Source organism: Rana temporaria, chromosome 2, assembly GCF_905171775.1.
Source record: "Rana temporaria chromosome 2, aRanTem1.1, whole genome shotgun sequence".
In the NCBI taxonomy this organism is placed as follows: Eukaryota; Metazoa; Chordata; class Amphibia; order Anura; family Ranidae; genus Rana; species Rana temporaria.
Window position 1 is genome coordinate 188,601,306 of NC_053490.1, and position 19,165 is coordinate 188,620,470.

Here is a 19,165-nt window from a genome sequence, read left to right on the forward strand (position 1 = left end):
CCCAGCACTGGAGGGGGACCCATATGAGACAAGCTATTTCCCAAAATGAAACCAGATGGCTGTACAAATTGCGGAGTATGCAGGCTAGAGGTATGAATATAGAACTCGATCTCAATTGTTTTTTGTCTAATGATTAATTCATTGGTCCCAATTTTTTTTTCCTTAAGCCTTCCTTCTATTGTTAACTATTGGAGTGGTAAAATGTGGGTGCTACTCTTTGAGAAACCCGCTAATACACTTATTGACTACCAAGTTTGTTATTGCCGAATCCATTATCATGCAATGGATCTATTAAATCCACTTTAGTCATGAATTAGGATATGACAACTTTCATTCCCTATAAATCCGTGTGTACTCACTCTCATTTTTATGTGATGTACTTAATATTTTAACTCCGTTTTTTGTCATTTACAATTTTGAAGGAATTCATTTTATTAGCCCGTTAATCTTCCTCCCAGCGTACATCATTTAGCTTATGGAGAGTGGGAGATAATATAGCAAAAAGGAGAGAGATTATTGTATGTTTACCTATCTTAGTGGAGATTTGAAGATGCTAATTTTAACAGATCATGTTACAATTTTAACAGATTATGTTAAGATTTATAATATGCCAGCCCTTTGCAGAGAAACTGGAATGTAAACCTGCACTGAGGCTGCTCTCTTCCGATTGGCTAATTAGGTGTGGACCTGAAACCACTCCCCTTATCTAGACTACATATACCGTGATGCTTAGTGACCAGGTAAGCCCCTTGAAAACATAACTATACGAAACGTACGTCGGCGGCGGAACCTGGTCACGTGTACTATATCCTTTGTCACTTCCCAATCGTCTGGATAGTGTCAGCAGCTGGTGGAATGCACGCCGCCACATAGGTGGGAGAACCAGTGTTTTTTTATCAAAGCTTGCAGCCCCAGTGCCGGGAGAAGGGCACTTTTTATGTGAGTAGCCAATTGGCTGGTGTTTTTATTCCATTTTAATAAAATATCGTTGCACTATGGAAGCTCTCCGTTTGTATTCCATGTTCTAAAATCTCAACATTCCGAGGGTGAGGTATCGTACATGCTCCAGTCGATTTATATGTCTGCAGGCATTATCCTGCTCAAGCGCATCTGACCGTCTTTTTCATTAAAGAGGTCAACCAGGTCTGGTAAGCACAATTTACTACTTGTGCACATTGGACGTCGTACTAATTATCCAGGTGGTGGAAGATCAATTAAGTTTGCACGACTGGAGACGTTTTTTGTATCACAGCAAGAAATAATCTAGAGGATATTCGAGCATTGATCTTTGTTTGCACCAATGGAACTATTGATTTATTGATTTATCACGTACAACAGGACACATTTTTATTAATTTACTGGTTGTTGCATATTATAGGATAAGTCGTGTAATTACATATTACTCCATAGCGCCCCTAGTACACTTTTCCATCTGCGCCCAAAGCTTGTTCTCCTGATTGTGGCACCAGTCTATAAGCATACCTAGGTGAATTGCTTGGTGGTAGGCATTGATATCCGGCAGTGCAAGGCCCCCCTGACATTTGGGTAAGACTAGAAGTTTAGCTGAGTCTCGTGGTCTCTTTTTAGCCCATACAAATAAATTAAATGTGGACTGCACCTGTTTAAAATATGATGCGGGGATGTGGATAGGCAGTGCTTGCATTAGGTAAAGAAACTTCGGGAGGATTGTCATCTTCAAGATGTTACAGCAGCCCACCCAAGAGTGTAGTCCCGTATGCCACTTGTTCAGGAGCGCCCAAATTGTCTTTAGCAGGTGTGGGAAGTTAAGATTGTATAGCCGTGAGATCGTTTGGGGGGATGTGTGTGCCCAGGTATTTCAGGGCAGTTGTCGTCCACTTCAATTTAAATCTGGCCTGCAAGTGCGTGAGTTGTGTGTGCGGTATCCCCACACCCATGGCTTTCGATTTGGCGTAATTAATTTTCAAATTGGAGAGTACTCCATAGTGTTCAAATTCCCTCAGGAGGGTTGGGAGGGAGAACATAAGGTCGTCGGCATAGGCCGACACCTTATGTTGGGTACAGTTTATTGTCACTCTGGATATATCAGGGTTCAGTCGTACGTGGCAAAGAAACGGTTCTAAAAAGATGGCGAATAGGAGGGGCGACAACGGGCAACCCTGGCGCGTCCCATTAGTGATCTGGAAAGGGTCGGAGGTTACCCCGTTAGCCCGGACTCTGGCTGTTGGTGACACATAGGTCGCTGAGATTTAGTGCATCATTTTACGGCCGAGCCCTATGTGGCGAGCACAAAGGCCCAGCCGACCCGATCGAACGCCTTCTCCGCGTCGGTACGGAAAAAAAAATAGGATTTTTGTACTCACTGTAAAATCCATTTCTCTCAGTTCATGGACGGACACAGCAGCAATTGACCTTAGGGTTATATCCGCTTCCTTCAGGAGAGTTTAGGCAGAAACAAAGCACTTTAAGTGTTAACAACACTTTCCTCAGTGCAGCTCCTCCCAGGGGGCATGGTTCCCCGGGTATAACCCACACCCTGCTCTAGCAGCTTCCAGTTCGTAACAAGCAGTACAAAGGAGGGGTGGGTGCTCTGTCCGTCCATGAACTCAGAGAAATGGATTTTACGGTGAGTACAAAAATCATATTTTCTCTTTCGTTCATGGACAGACACAGCAGCAATTGAACTTAGGGACGTCCCCAAGCAGTGTAAAAAAAATCGAGGGCTGGGAAAAAAAACACAGCAAATTAAGCTTCACCCCAAACAAACCAGAGTTCAACGCAGGAACTTCAACCTTAAACAGCCGCCTGCAAAAACTTGCGGCCAAAGGAGGCATCCGAAGATGCACTCACATCCACCTTGCAAAACTTGAAAAGGTGTGGGTTGACGACCAGGTCGCTGTCTTACACACCTGTAAAACAGACGCTTGATGGCGGAAAGTCCAAGAGTCACTGATCGCCCTGGTCGAATGCACCATAACCAGAAAGGGAGGCGCCCGCCCCTTTTAGGGCATAGGCCTGGAGCACAACCTGTCTGCTCCACCTGAAAAATGGAGGCCAACGACCGCCAGACCTTTTTTAGGACCAGTCACTGACACGAACAGTGAGTCCGATCTCCGGAACGGAGCCGTAGCAGACAAGTACTCCCGTAGGGCTCGCACCGCATCCAAGGAAAGCAACGTGGCCTCCTTCGAGTTCTCCGGCTGAGGACATAAGGATAGTAAAACCAATGTCCTCATTAATGTGAAAAGCCGAAACAACCTTTGAAAGGAATGATGGCTGCGGCCGCAGCACCACCTTATCCTTGTGGATGACCAAGTAAAAGAGCCTTGCAAGACAAGGCCGCCAGATCCCAAACTCGTCTGACCGAAAGAAATGGCTGCAAGGAAGACCACCTTCTGGGACAGAGTCAACAGAGGAATCTCCCAAATGTCCTCAATCGGAGCCCTTTGAAGCACAGAGAGGGCCGAATTCAAGTCCCACGGAGGCAGTGGACGACGCACAGGAGGGGCCACATGCCTGACCCCCTGTACAAACGTACGCACCAGGGAGTGCGTCGCCAACAGCCGCTGAAAATAAACAGCCAAGGCCGAAATCTGACCCATAACCGTACTTAAGGCGAGAGTCTGATCCACTCCACGCTGTAAGAACAGCAGAATCCGGGACAGCACGTATGTGCGGGGGGGGGGGGGCCATTTCATCTCTGCACACGTAGAGATGTAGGCCTTCCACGTACGATGGCAAACCCTACGTGAAGTAGACTTCCGTGCAAGTAGCATGGTAGAGATCTCCGAGTCCGACGGACATCGGTCCTTCAGCACCTGGCTCCCAAAAGCCATGCCATTAAAGCCAGCGACTGTAAAGCAGGGTGAGAAAAATCGGACCCTGCGACAGATCTACTCTCAGGGGTAGAAGCCAAGGGACGTCTGCCACCAGACGCACCAGGTCTGCGTACCAGCAACGGCGCGGCCAATCCGGAGCGACCAAGATTGTTGGTAACCCCTCCGCTTCCACTCTGCGCAACAGGCGAGAGAGAAGCTCCAGAGGAGGGAAGGCGTAGACTAGGCAATAGTGACCCCACGGTGCCACCAACGCGTCTGACGCGTCCGCCGTAGGGTCTCTTGACCTGGCCACAAAACGTGACATCTTCTGATTGAGACGGGATGCCAGAAGGTCCACGCCTGGAGTGCCCCATTTTTGGCACAACTCTGAAACTTTTCCGTGTGCAACGACCATTCTCCCTGGTCCAGTGTTTGGCGACTTAGGCAGTCGGCTTGCCAACTCTGCACCCCCAGAATGCACACGGCCGACAGAGCCGGAACGTACCTTGTGGCTCACCAGAGAATGTGTGTAACCTCCGCCGCCGCGGCTGAGCCCTGCGTACCCCCTTGATGGCAGACATACGCCGCGGCCGAGACGTTGTCGGACTGGATCCTGACAGAACGGTCCTGCAGACCCAGAGACCACTTGGAGAGCCGCAGCCTGATAGCCCGGAGCTCCAGGACATTGATTGGCAGACGGGACTTCACTGCCCCTGGGCTGACTGGACACTCCAGAATGCCCCCAGCTGGAGAGGCTGGCATCCGTTGTGACCACTGTCCGATAGCACGGCAGGAATAATTTCCTGGTCCGAAGTACCGGAGATGTCAGCCACCACACTAGGGAGGACCTGATCAGGCGACTCACCCAAATCTGGTAATCCAGAGACGAAGGGAGCTTGTCCCAACGTGACAGAATCTCTTTCTGTAACACTCGGGTGTGGAATTGGGCATACGGAAACGCCTCGAAAGAGGCTATCATGGGACCCAGAATTCTCTTGCAAAAGTGAAGCGAGGACCACATCTGGGTTGCTAACCGCTGCACCGCAGATTGCAGTGTCTGGAGTTCTTCCGTCGGGAGAAAAACTCGCTTCTGAGGAATCGAGGACCAACCCCAGGTATTCCAGTCGCTGAGACGGTACCAACATTATGGACATTCAGTAGCCACCTGAATCTTTTGGAGGGGCTGGCAGGTGATGGACCATCCTCTCCTAAAGAAGCTCTCAGGAGAAGGTCGTCCAGGTATCCCACAAAAGCGATTCCGCGCTGCCTTAGCAGGGCCAGAATCGGAGCGATCACCATTGTGAAAACCCGTGGTGCCGAAGCCAGGCCAAAGGGGAGGGCCACAAACTGAAAATGGTCTTCTTCGACCGCAAAATGCAGAAACCTCTGGTGTTTTGCGCATATGGGAATATGCAGGTACGCGTCCTGAGTACCCAAGAACGCCCCAAAGTCACCCTGATGGAGAGCTTCCACTACAGAGCGAACAATTCCACCCTGAACCTTTGCACTTTGACAAAGGAGTTAAGGGCCTTGAGGTCCAGGATTGGACGGACCCCTTCCTTATTTGGGGACTAGAAACAGATTGGAGTAAAAACCACTGAAAACTGTTCCCTTGAAGCAACCGGTATAATCACTCCCCTGACCAGCAGATCCTGACCAGCCCCTGACAGGGCCACCCGGCGTACCGGAGGAAGCTGGAATGAAAAATCTGTTTGGTGGACAAGAGAGAAACTATCTTGTACTCTGAGGAAATTACCTCGCAAACCCACGAGCCGCGCATCCGCAAAGTTGGCCCCCCACCCGAGTGTCTGGCGGGGGCAGACCTACATGCAGAAGCAGGCTTGTCCGCAGGCTTGTTGGGCTTGCGGTACCAGGTTCGCTTTTGATCTACAGCAGGCGCCTTAGCACCCTGGAAAACGTTTTCCTGCCACACCTGGGGGGCGAAAAAACACTTGGGGGAGGTAAAGGAGGGATCCTGCTTATGACGAGGCTTCTTACCCTTCCCAGATTGTGGGAGCAGAGTGCTCTTACCCCCTGTAGCATCTATAATGATGTCATCCAGGGACGCCCCAAAAGGCCGTACACCCTTTAAGGGTTAAGTCCCCTAAGGACCTTTTAGAGGTTTGGTCCGCAGACCAACACTTCAGCCACCCAAGGTGGCATAGTACCACCGTGTAGGCGGAGGCCCTGGAGAGCAAGAGGAGTGTATCCAGGGCCAATTCACAGACAAACTGCAGGCCCTGCACTAACTGGTCAGCCAGGTCCACACAGAGCTCAGGAGCATTATGCACCTCCAGCTCCTGCAGCAGGGACTTTGCATGCTCGGTAATTGTCTGTGACACTAGAGCTCCGGCAAAAACCGGTCTCACTGCTGACCCCACTACTGTAAACATGGAGCGGGCCACAGCCTCAGCTCTCTTATCTGCGGGGCCCATAAAGGTGGGAGCCCCTTCCACAGGTAACGTGGTAGACTTGTTCAGTCTGGACACAGGGGGGTCCGCTGACGGAGGACTTTTTTTTTTAAAGTCTTCCTCAAGAGGATAACGGACCGCAAAGTATTTTGGTACATCAAAAACTTTCTGCGACCGATCCCATTCCTTGTATAATATTTTGTCCAGGTAAGGAACACAAGCAAACACTTTTGCGGGGCGGCGTGCAGAACCCAAAAGGGACCAGCATCTCTGATGTCTCCGCCGTCCTCAAGTTTTTGAGTATCCCGCACCGCAGTGATAAGAGCTCCAACAAAACGCCTTATCAAGCGCTGACCCTGAAGCAGAGTCATTCTCACTGACCGTGTGGGCTAAGCCTGCAACATCTGACATGACAGAACCAGAGCCAGCAGCAGGATCTGGTTCCAAGTCAGAGCCTTCCCCAGAAGCAGGCACAGGGAGGGAGTTTATACCCCCCTTCTGGCCAATTGTCACTTCAATCCTGGCGATAAACGCCTAAGGGACTGCCATATGGGCTCTACAGAGACCGCAGGGGCACTAAGGGTTAACTCAGGCATGGTTGGGGTAGAAGCCTCTGTTCAGACTCCATGTTGACCCACCGCTATGCCGCCCTAGTACTGCAAGGCAGAGACCCACAGGTCACCCTCCCGGCCGTAAAACAGAGCAGGGGACCCCCAGGTAACTCACCGCCAGGCTGTAGTGCTGCTGAAGCGCTGAGAGTGCTGTCTGCTCTGCGCCGTCCCTCAGGAAGCAATTTGCGGGCTGCAAAATGGCGGCCATACACGTGTTTAAAGCAATGACACAGCAGAAAACACAGCCCAGCACACACAGCAACTCCAGTACAACAAATTAATAAGAAGGGAGAAGCTGCTGCTCCAGGTGAGCACACCTGAGCAATCAACGTCCTCTCAGAAACAGGTGGGTGCCTGCAATGCATGAGGCAAAAACTTGAAGGCAGGGTATGGACAGCCGCACACCAATGAATCTTTAAAAAGTAAGCCTTTAATGGTGAAAAAGGAAAGGCACTACAAAAAATTAATAGCACCACACAGCAGCACAGCCCCCGTAGTGACAGAGCCCTAGGCGGACCCCCCCCCCCTTACAGCCGCCACCCAGCATGGGGAAGGAGGGAGAGGAAGGGAAAGAGGAAAGCAGGGCGGACCCTCATTCGACCTCCCCAGGAAAGCACCAGCCATACCACCTTGCCAGGGCAAGGGGCCACTACTTGCCCGTCCTGCGACCACCGGCTGGAGGCATTCCGGACAGAACCAACGTCCGCATAAAACGGCATGGCTGTCGGCCAGACACACTGTGACAAAGCCATAGAGACCGGACATATGTGTGCCCTAGAACATGTATTTCCCTGGCCACCCCTGGAGCAACGGGGCATGTCGTGGACGACCCAGAGCTGAGCTGAGGGCTGGCACACGCTCGATGGCGGAGCATGGGGGGGGGACTACAAGGATCGAGATCCAGCCTGTCACCCAGTCGGCAGTTGATAGAAGAATCTCAGGATCAAAAAATGCAAAAACAAAATAATAAAAAGCGAGAAAATAGCAAGAAAAAAAATCTCCAGAGTACAGGACTCCAGAGTGCCTGACCTCTCCTGTCGTTAGGCAGAAAAAAACTGGAAGCTCCTAGAGCAGGGTGTGGGTTATACCCGGGGAACCACGCCCCCTGGGAGGAGCTGCACTGAGGAAAGTGTTGTTAACACTTAAAGTGCTTTGTTTCTGCCTAAACTCTCCTGAAGGAAGCGGATATAACCCTAAGGTCAATTGCTGATGTGTCCGTCCATGAACGGAAGAGAAATACTAAGTGTCCTAGTACGGGTGGATGAGTAGAGCAAATTCAGGACTTTAGTGGTGTTGTTCCTCGCCTCCCTTGTTGGGACAAAGCCCACTTGGTCCAAGTGAATGAGGTGGGGGAGGTGGGACTGCAGTCTGGTGGCAATAATTTTGGTGAACAATTTAAGGTCCATATTAAGGAGGGATATAGGACGGTAACTCCAGCAATAGGACGGGTCTTTGCCTTCTTTAGGGAGAACGGAAATCTGCGCTTGTAATGTGGAGGCATGTAGTGTACCACCCTCGGTAAGGCCGTTAAGCATCTTTACCAGGTGGTCGCCCAGAGATGGTAGCAGTGTCGTGTAATATTGAAGCGTGAGGCCGTCCGGACCAGGGGCTGTTCCTAGTTTATTGCTGCTCACCGCGAGCTGTAGCTCAGCCAACGTGATGGGGTCTTCTAAGAGGGCGCGCGTCTCGGCAGGTAGGGTGGGCATAAAAAAGGAGGTTATGTAGTCTGTCATAGGGTTTGACGATGGAGGCGTTGTGGATAGATTGTAAAGCGACTTGTAAAAAGACTTAAATTCCTGCGATATATGTTGAGGCATAGTTATTTTCTGACCCGTCGGGGAGTGCACAAGCGGTATGTATGATGCCAATTTCTGGTCGCGTAGGGACTGTGCCAAAAGCCTACCACATTTGTTGCCCGATTCATAAACTTTTTTGCGGGTTATTTGGAGCGCCGACTTAGCTTTAAAAGTGAGTAAATCAGTAACCTGCGTGCGTATCGTGTCCAGTTCCGCCGTCAGTGGGCCCATCAAGGTTTGTTTGTGTCTAATTTCCAGGTCCTGAAGTTTGTCAAGTAGGGAGGTCAATTGGGTTGTCCTTCGCCGCTTAGGTCTCACATCGTTTTTAATGAGGGTACCACAAATCACCGCCTTGTGGGCTTCCCATACAAGGCCCGCCCCGCTATCTGTGGCATTGTTAGTATGAAAGAAATTGGATATTTCTCTAGTCACATCAGCCAGTACCTCAGGGTCCTGAAGAAGACCCTCATTAAGCCTCCACGGCTTCCTTTGACCCCTATAGAAGTCGGTTAGGGCATACCTCATTGAGACCGGGGCATGATCTGACCAAGTGATGAAACCCAGTGAAAGCCCTTTAACAGCCTGCAATTGGTTGTGGGGAACAAAAATGTAATCTATGCGCGAGTACGCATTGTGGGGGTGGGAGAAGAAGGTGTAATCCCGCTCACCGGGGTGGAAAAGACTCCAAGCATCAACAAGCTGTGATGCATGTAGAGCTAGATGTACGGCCCTACGCGTGCCCCGAGCGGTCGAGGAGCGACCCGTAGAGGTATCTTCAGCGGGGAGCAGGGGGATGTTAAAGTCTCCCCCTAAAATAAGCTGACCCTAGGATAATTTCCGGAGGGCCACTAGGTGTTTTTTGATGAAGGTGTCTTGTTGGCTGTTTGGGGCGTAAAGGCTGGCAATAGTCACCTTCGTGTTGCCGATCAGGCCCCGGAGAAAAAGGAATCTGCCCATCGGATCCGTCCGAATCGCTGTCAGGGTCCACAGGAGTTTCGCTGAAATCAAAATAAAGACCCCTCTAGACTTGGCCTCCGAGTACGCAGAATGGTATACCGTCGGGTAGAATCTATTTTTGAGAAATGGAAAGGTATTTTCTCTAAAGTGTGTCTCCTGTAGGACGACAACATCAGCGTTCAGGCATCTCAAGACGTTGAGCAGCATCCGCCGTTTCTCGGGGACATTAAGCCCCCTTGCATTCAGAGCGACCACCTTAATCTCATCTATTGCCATGGAGGGTGGTGGGGGAGAAGCAGGTGACAGAAAAGGGGGGGGCAGTAGGGGATGGGGGGAGGACAGTAGGGGTTAGCAAGATGTATAGGTTATATAGAGGTCAGAGAAGAGAAGTAGCCCCCTACGGGTGACCAGACCCACAGGGGTGCAAGACGCGCCCGCTGGAGGGGTAAGCCTGCAGCGGGTGCTAACCTGCTTGGCTGGGTAACTAAAGTAACACAAATTATTTGCAAGAACGCTCCCCAGTGGTACCTGGGTAACGAGCGTCGTCCTAGGTGGGAGTGTGTTCAGCAAGGGTTCATGGGATACTCCCGAACCCTCCCCGACCCCACCGGCAACCGCATAGTGTAAGGGCATGGACCCTTGGTAGGGTACCCACGGCCTGAAAATGTGTGGAAAGTAGGAACACACAGGTATACAGGACATTCAGATTGCCTATAATTTCAACAAACTGCAACAACAATTCAAATAAAGTGTCCCCGCGGTACTCCTATAGGTAGAAGTCCAAAAAAAAGGTTTACAACCACTTTAATGTACATCTTGAAATAGCCCCACCACATGTTTTCAGAGAGTCCTGCATTTTTTTTTAACTATTTCTTTATTAAGATATTTCTTATTTTAAAAATACAGCAGATCAGACACCCCCTCATTTACCCATCCCCCCCTCCTGAGCCCTCCAACCCCCTAACAGCTATTAATATTTCAACGTAAATAGGACGTGTTTCCATGGTTAGGGGTTGGCATCATAGGGTAATCTTGTCTAGTATTCCCTTTGGGTCCAAGTTCTTATCCAATCCCTGCATCCTCTCATCACCATCCATTTCTCTCACTCATCCATCCTTCCCCGTCTCATTCATCTTGATCAGGTTTCTATTAGTTCACATTTCATAGTTAAAGTGCCATTCTGCTCTAATAAAATTCACATGTTAATCCCCCTTGTTTCCCACCATGGTTTCCACATTTTTTCGTACTTTAACACTCCTTGCTTTATGTATACCAATTTCCCCTTTAAGAATTACCGCAGTCATACTATTTGCCCACTCCCTACCAGGTAACGTCGACTGCCATCTCAAGGCAATCAGTTTCCTTGCTTGGAATAAGCATGTCAAAAGCGCTACTTGATTGTTTCCTGGGTTTCCCACTCCTACTAATCTCAGCAGACAGTGCTTCGCCTCCAACTGAGTGGAGGTTCTAAACACCCGGTCAATAATTTGTGTCACCTCCATCCAGTAGCGGAATAGCTTGGGGCATCTCCAGAACATGTGGATCATGTCCCCCTCTATGTCTTCACACCTAGAGCAACTAGCATCCAGTCGACGTCTCAATTGAATAAGTTTACGTGGGGTGTAATAGGTTCTATAGAGTAAAAACAAGTGTGACATCCTCTGGGAGGGGGATAACGATACGAGTGGGGCAAGTTCAAGAATTCTATTCCATTGTGCTTCAGAGATATTTCCCATGACTTTTTCCCATTTTCTCTTATGCATAGAGGCTTCTGTCCCTCCCATTCTCCCATTGTTTATGTGTGGGTATATTTTCGAGATTAGGCCTTTCCCTGATTCTGCATTAATTACCTTTTGAAGTAGTGGGATTGTACCCCATTCTAAATCCCATCCTCTAAACTGTACCTCCTGACCTGTAAATATCTAAAAAAGGATTTGTTCGATGGGGCAAATTGGTCTCTCAGTTCCTGGAAAGTTTTCAAGGTGCTATCTTGATATAACTGGGTAATACATTTTATTCCCTCACTGCCCCCATCTTCTGTAATTCTCCCAGTTTGCCGTTTTCCCATAGGGGGGTATACTCCGTAAATCCTCTATACTTCAAGATTGCCTTCGCTGTATACCACACTCATCATTAGGCTCCACACTTTTATTTTCCCCCTAAATTTGACCAATAACGGGGCTATATCATCTGGTATGTACAATTGAGGATCTCTAGAGACATTTATATCGAAGTATTTAAATTTGTTCACCACTTGGATCTGAGTTCTGAGTGTCGTAAGAAATAACAGGAGGCCATCTGCCTATAAAGCGACTTTTTCCCCCAAGTCACCTTTTCTAAAGACCCTCACCTAATCAGAGGCCCTAAGAGCAATGACCAAAGATTCATTTGAAATGGTAAAGAGGAGGGAAGACAAGGGACACCCTTGTCTCGCCCCCCCCCCAATCCAAATCTATCCAACTGTTCATTGTTCCCTTTTACTCTGGCTTCTGGTGTCCTATAAAGCATTTTTACCCAGTCAAAGCCCAGTCCAAGTTGGGCAGCTTCCATAGCTTTCCAAAGATACTGCCACTCAAGGCTGTCAAAGGCCTCTTGGCGGCATCCAAAATAGCCCTTCCTCTACCCTCGTCCGTTGGGACCTGGAGATTAAAATATACCCACCTGATATTTGTACTAGTGGTTCTTCCAGGTATAAAACCTGATTGGTCGGGGTGGATGAGTTTTAATATCACTCGGTTCAATCTAGCCTCCAAGACCTTTGCCAGTATTTTCATATCGGAGTACAACAAGGCGATAGGCCTGTATCAGGCAGCATCCAGTGGATCTTAACCCTCCTTGTGTATGGCAATTATAGTGGATTCCATCATTGATGGGGGGAGAGCTCCCTTTGTCACGACCAGTTCAATACTCTTAACTCGGGAAGCAATACCTTCCTGTAGTGGCGATAACTCTCAACTGGGAGCCCCTCTGGACCCAGGGATTTCTGTCCCGTCATCTCATTGGTGACCTGTTGTCAACATACAGAGGAAAGTTACCAGAGGCTAAGGAGGTGATCAAACACTGGTCCAGTGACATCTTGGGATCACCACAAGACCATGCAGAGGGTTGTATCTGCATGCGCTGTAGACCTTGCCACTAGCGGAGGTCCATCTTCTCTGGTAAGGTTACCCATTTCGTTTGACGTCCATCACAGGGAGCAACCTTACCTGCGGTGCTGGTGGATTTACTTCTGTAATCTTCATTACTGCCTTCTTTCAACACAGGTTTTTTTTTTCTTCCCTTCCTTAATTACTTTGGAATTGGACTTTTTCACAATAGGAATAACCTTCCTGCTTACTTTTTTCACATCTTATTTCCATTGAACTGTATTACATTTTATAATTTTTGTTCAGGGATCTTAACTCATTTTTGGTAATTCACACTTGCTACACTGTTGTCATACTTACTTATGTATATCATTATTATTTGTTGTTTCCCAATTTTGATTGTTTTTTGAACCTTCGGGATTCACATTATGTTCACTAAGTGTGGTTTATATGTTTCATTTGATCTATTCAGATACCACGATTCATTTATACAAGTTTAATAATCACACCTGATTCACTTAGACTAATCACTGATACCAGCAAGGGTTTACGTAACTTGAGATACACACCCCTGTGTTTTGTTTGCCATCACAGGGCTTTTATTCATTATATTTAGCGCAACTTTCTATCCTTTTATACTTGGTTGTCACTGTTTGGTTCTGCTAACCAAACCACCAAAGAGTGGATTACTCTTTGGTTTCCCTTTGTGACCCGTCCAGTTTTTCTTAGGTACTCTTTCTTTCCTTCTTGGGGATGATTTCTTCGTCCACGAAAAAAAACTTGTGTGGAGGTTTGCGTTTTTCCGCAGGAAAGGTTTTCTTATCTGCTCTTCTTTCCAAGGCCTCGTCTAGGCCTGAACCAAAAAGAAAATCACCAGTAATTGGGAGATTGCACAATCTTGTTTTGGATGCATCACCTGTCCAGGTTTTCATCCAAATCGCACGTCTTGCTGCGACAGCTAGTCCTCCTGACCTTGCTGCCAGTTTAACGGACTCTACGGATGCATCCGCAATGTAGCCAACTGCCTTGGAGAGCACTGGAAGAGTCTCCAGAATCTCCTCCCTAGGTGTCCCATTTTTAATGTGATCTTGTAATTGGGATAACCAAAATTCCAGATTTCTTGCCACACAGGTGGTGGCTACCGCTGGCGACACTAGTCTCCCATGCTCTTTTTAGGATATCACCCTTCTTATCCATGGCATCTTTTAGGTGTCCCATATCTTCAAAAGCTAATGAAGAATTTTTAGAGACTTCGGAAAGTGGTGTATCCAATTTTGGATTTTTGTTCTATACTGCCTTTGGATCGTCACTAAAAGGAAATTGCTTCTTGTGACTGGCCGCAAAGGGTTTCTTTTCCGGGTCTGTCCATTCGTGTTTAACGGTGTCTGACATCACCGGATGAACTGGAAATACTTTTACATTTTTTTTCCTCAGACCTTGGTACATCAGGTCATGTTTGGAAGGTTGTTCTTTTTCATATTCAATCTCCATATTTTCAAAAATGGCCCCAAGAAAATTATCCACATCTTCTAGTGATAATTTGTAATTGGGTCCCTTTCTTCTCCCCCCCTCCTCCTGCTCTGGGTCCGAGCTATCGCTGGCCATAACGCTAGCTGCACTGCTGCCTGTTCGCTCCCTCACTGACTCATGTGACTTCCGATCTGGGTGAGGCTATGGAAGAGGGACTTCCATAAGGAAATGTTGGAGGTTTGACCTCTGTAATGAATTTTTTGAGATCCTTAAAGGTGTTAGCCATATCATCTCTTACGAATCCAAAAATGTTTGCCAAATGTATCCTATACAACACTTTAAAGATGAGTTTCTTATGCCCCCTAGCGAATTATTTCGGTACAACCAAATCGCATCATTTGTCAGATTTAAAGTTAATTTAATGTTGAGACCCTTTACGGTTACGACATTTGAATTGTCCTGTCAGGGTAGAGGCTTGCAGAGGGGTCGGATATCTGCGTTATATACTTCTATTACTGAAATTGATTCAAAACTTGCCTATATGGATCACTGGGAAAGGGATTTGAACCTTACCTTTGATCGAGTGGCAAGATATTGCTTATCAGTTATCCAAAATCTCCATCAATACTACTCTTATAGAGGCCAATTATAAGACGCTCCTGTGTTGGTACCTGGTGCCAACTAGGGTAGCTAAAATGAATCCTTTCCGCTTCGCCAACCTGCTTTCGGCGTTGTGGACAGCTGGGAACGATGCACCACATTTGGTGGCAATGCCCCATTGTAATTCGATTTTGGATCAGGACATTTAATCTTATTAATTCAGTGACAGGGATAAACATCCGCAGATCTCCTGAAGCCGCTCTCTTTCACAAACTACCTGATGATACGCCCAAGAAATCTGTAAAATTGATTAACTATATGTTGCTGGCGGCGATAATCACGATTGCTAGGCACTGGAGGCAGTCGGCAATTCCTCTTGACCAAGTTAAAAGTAAACTCAACTGGATTATGATTAATGATAAACTCTCCCATATGCTTTGTAATAATACTAAGAAGTTTAACAAAATATGAGATCCATGGATCGACTATATTTCGATTCCCTAGGGAACTCTGGGATGACCCTCTCCTCCCCCTTTATTTTGTTTTCTTTCCTGTTGCTTCTTTTCTCTAAAAAAAAAATTATGCAATACAGATGTTTGTATTTGAGGCCTTTTGTATACTTCATGTTTTGCTGTTGTGATAACTGGAGGATGTGTGTTATGGCCATGTTTTCAATATCTTTGTATTGCTATGTTGCTTAGTTCAGCCAATGTGTCTGTCTACATTGGAACTTGTTTTTCTTTAATAAAAAATACATTGAAATACAAAAATGTTTGCATACACTTCGTCTGATTGTTTTTTAACCAGCATGTCAATGCAAATTTGGCATAGCGGTTCTGTTTACTCCAAAGCTAACTTGTTAGCACATTTTGCACACCGCTTTCTGGGATTGGGCTTTGGCTTTTTAGGCGGTTTCACCTGCCAAGAGATAAAAAAACACAGGGGCCCCATGGCGGTATAACTACAGCACACTCCACCATATAATGTTACAGTGCACACCCAGTAACACTAGTACCCCTGTAAGCCCCAGCTAAGCTTGTGACCACCACCATCTAGCTGCTGTCCCCTTAATACATATACAAAGGTTACCCACTGGTGCCTAACTGTATCCTGCTGGTGCTTTCGCCTTCTGGAGCCTGGGCCGATGGAATCTCGTCCTCTTCCAGCATCCTGGCATGCTATGGCGTCCGTGGTGTATCCTGCAGCCACGTCCACGCTAATAGCACTAGCCAGCCGTTTGATTTTCCCACTCCTTTAAGCGGAAGGACCAGCTCCCCGGCGCACACCGATGACGTCATCCCGCCGCTGCATCTTCCGGGTCAATCGGCGTTCAGACGCGACGCCAAGGAAACAACACCACGGCGCCCATCTCCTCGCCTGGGCACAGTGAAAGATAAAACCCAGGACACCTCCTGGAGGGTTGCCCGTGGCCACACAACCGTCCTCCTCCACTCCACCTCCTCCACTCCAGTAACATGGCTCCGGTAAGGTCCCCTGACCCCCTGCCACACAGAGGTTCCACCACTGCTGCCCTCGTAGACACCTGTCCCGGTCAGCCATTGAGAGATGAACCCATCCTTCAGGTCCTCTTGCAACATGTCTCCTCCGGATGGAGGAAACACTAAGACTGAACAGGGACCTGAGGGACCACCTCTTAAAGGAAGGAAAATTTGGGCAATGTGTTTACTGATTGTGAGGAGGAGCTCCATCTCTCAAGGGCTGACTTGGAAGACGACTGGGGGGAAAACAGTTTATCTGGGTGAACAGTCATCATACATCAGTTTATCCAGCAAGGGATGAACTGGAAAGGAACATGCAGCCTGTGGGGTTTTCCGGGGTCCTAAAGAGGAAACGGAGGGCCTAGAAGCTTCAACAGGAGGCAATTTCTAAGTGGCATGCACCATCTCTGCATAATATTGCACCTGCATCTTTAGTGACTGAGAAGTCACAGGAGACCTCTCATACTCTGAGTTCTCAGACTGCACATGATCCTCATCTCCAGAGAGGGATTTTTCACCTGCAGAAGGCTCATCTGATGAGAGAGCCAGAGCAGATGAAGGGGATCTCCCCCGTTATCCCCTATCTTTCAAGGAGGTTGCGACAATATTAGCATTTCTTCCTTCCAGGCCATCCAAAGCAACTTTGAAAGCGTCCTCAGTGACATATACATGAGCTGCCATAGGAGAAGCTGCAAAACCAGACAGTGGTTCATCCTGTGAGGCTGCCATCAGGCTGACAGAGGGGGATGGTAAACTGCAGGCAAGCTCAGAATCCTTAGCCGTACGTGGGGATTTTCTGGTGCCTCTTTTACTTGCCCTAGACCCTCTTCTCTGGGACATAGTCCTTACTGCAAAGCAAAGGTACTATCCACAAATATAAATGCAATCACTGTTGTGCTATAGTCTTACAATACACAAAAATCAGCTCAATGCACAACCTGATGCCGAGTCTTAGGTTTGCCTGGTTCAATCCACAGGGATGTTTACAGCCCACAGCTCTGTGTCCATGCCGCTAACAGAAGGCTCTGGCGTGCTGGGCTTTTGAACCAGCCTCTTGGCGCCTGCACACAGGTGTCCTGCATTGCGCACAGACACTAGCAACCACTTTTGCCCCCCCCCCATCTATGTCTCAATACTGACAAAAAAAACGCGCTCCTGGTGTGTGCACATGCGCCACTGTCATGGCGCCGCCCAGGAGATGAGGGGGAGAGATTACTGGGGGGCATCTTGTGGACCCCTGTATGCGTATCATGGCAAAGCCTGCAGCGGAAGGAGGCGAGTGGTGTTATATTTGACCTACTTCACTAAACATGTTATTCTGGAAGGCTAGGTAAGAAAACACCAGGTTGCACTTACTCCCTCCAGTGGTGAGAACCAATAAAGACATCCTACTTCAAAGAAGAGAATACATAAATAAAAATGATCTACTTACCTGATTTACGCCACAGGAAAGCTACTAAAAGTAGTTACAGCTTTCACTCATTACAGCGGGCAAGTTGTGCCAGCCTTCAGGTTTACCAAGGGTTGTATTAGAAAAAACCTCATACCTGGACCTGTAGAAGACTCTGCCAGAAACTTTTCGTGCCACATATGTATTGGTACACCAAAGTCTGGATCCCAGAGCCCAGACCTCCGCAGAGAGACATTACAGGCAAACCTCATTTCTTCTTACACAAGGCCCGGATACCAAACATCTTATGCCTTTGATATCAGCCCGAAAAATGGATCCGGTTATAGCTCATAGGTCTCCGCAGCCAGACCATCAAAAGAGCATGTTTCTTCTTAGCACATGTTGAACGTGACCAATCACCTTAACACTGGCGAAAAAACGGAGGTACTCTCCATTTGGGAGGGGTTATATAGGTGAGGAATTGAGTTTGCCAGTGTCCAATCACCTGTGGTGACTACATAACCCATTAAGTAATTAAGGCTCTGTGTTCTGTGATGTATGATCAAGAAATGCATCTTTCCACAAACAGAGAGAAGCTATCCTTCAATGTACTGTTTATTATCCTCTTCAACCTTTTTCAGAACTCCAACAATTCTAACGTTGTTCCAGTGCAGTCTATTTGACTATGGTTTAAGATAACGCACATGTTGTTTTTAAAGAATAAACCACATGGTACTTATTCTACCATGCAGAACTCATTCTTTGCTTTCCCAATTTTTTTTATTAAGTTGGATTTAGAAAATGATTCCCTTGTCAGTTAAATCCATCTATGTTTTTACTTGATAAAATAGAGGAGTTGAATTATTGCACTGCAATAAAAACATCTCTCAATGTATTTTTTTTCTGGCAAATGTTAAAATAAATCTGAGTCTGTTAACCACTTAAGGACCACCTCCTGCAGATATACGTCGACAGAATGGCACGGCTGGGCACAAGCAGGTACGTCCTCTTTAAGTGCCCAGCCATGGGTCGCGGGCGCGCACCCGCGACCCGTTCCGAAGCTCCGTGACCGCTGCAGCGGGACCCGCGGGCCCGACCGTGATCGGTCCCCGGAGCTGAAGAACGAGGAGAGCTGTGTGTCAACACAGCTTCCCCGTTCTTCACTGTGGCGCTGTCATTGATCGTGTGTTCCCTGATATAGGGAAACACGATCAATGATGTCACACGTCCAGCCCCGCCCCCCTACAGTTAGAAACAGATGAGGTCACACTTAACCCCTTCAGCGCCCCCTAGTGGTTAACTCCCAAACTGCAATTGTCATTTTCACAGTAAACAATGCATTTTGAATGCATTTTTTGCTGTGAAAATGACAATGGTCCCAAAAATGTGTCAAAATTGTCCGATGTGTCCACCATAATGTCGCAGTCACGAAAAAAATCACTGATCACCGCCATTAGTAGTAAAAAAAAAAAATGCAATAAAACTATCCCCTATTTTGTAAACGCTATAAATTTTGCGCAAACCAATCGATAAACGCTTATTGCGATT

General features: G+C 47.7%; 1 protein-coding gene across 1 annotated transcript in view; it reads right to left on the reverse strand.

Annotated features, from left to right (window-relative positions):
* PCCA (propionyl-CoA carboxylase subunit alpha) overlaps positions 1 to 19,165 on the reverse strand; it is a 935,313-nt gene that overhangs the window by 211,302 nt on the left and 704,846 nt on the right. The window lies entirely within an intron of this gene.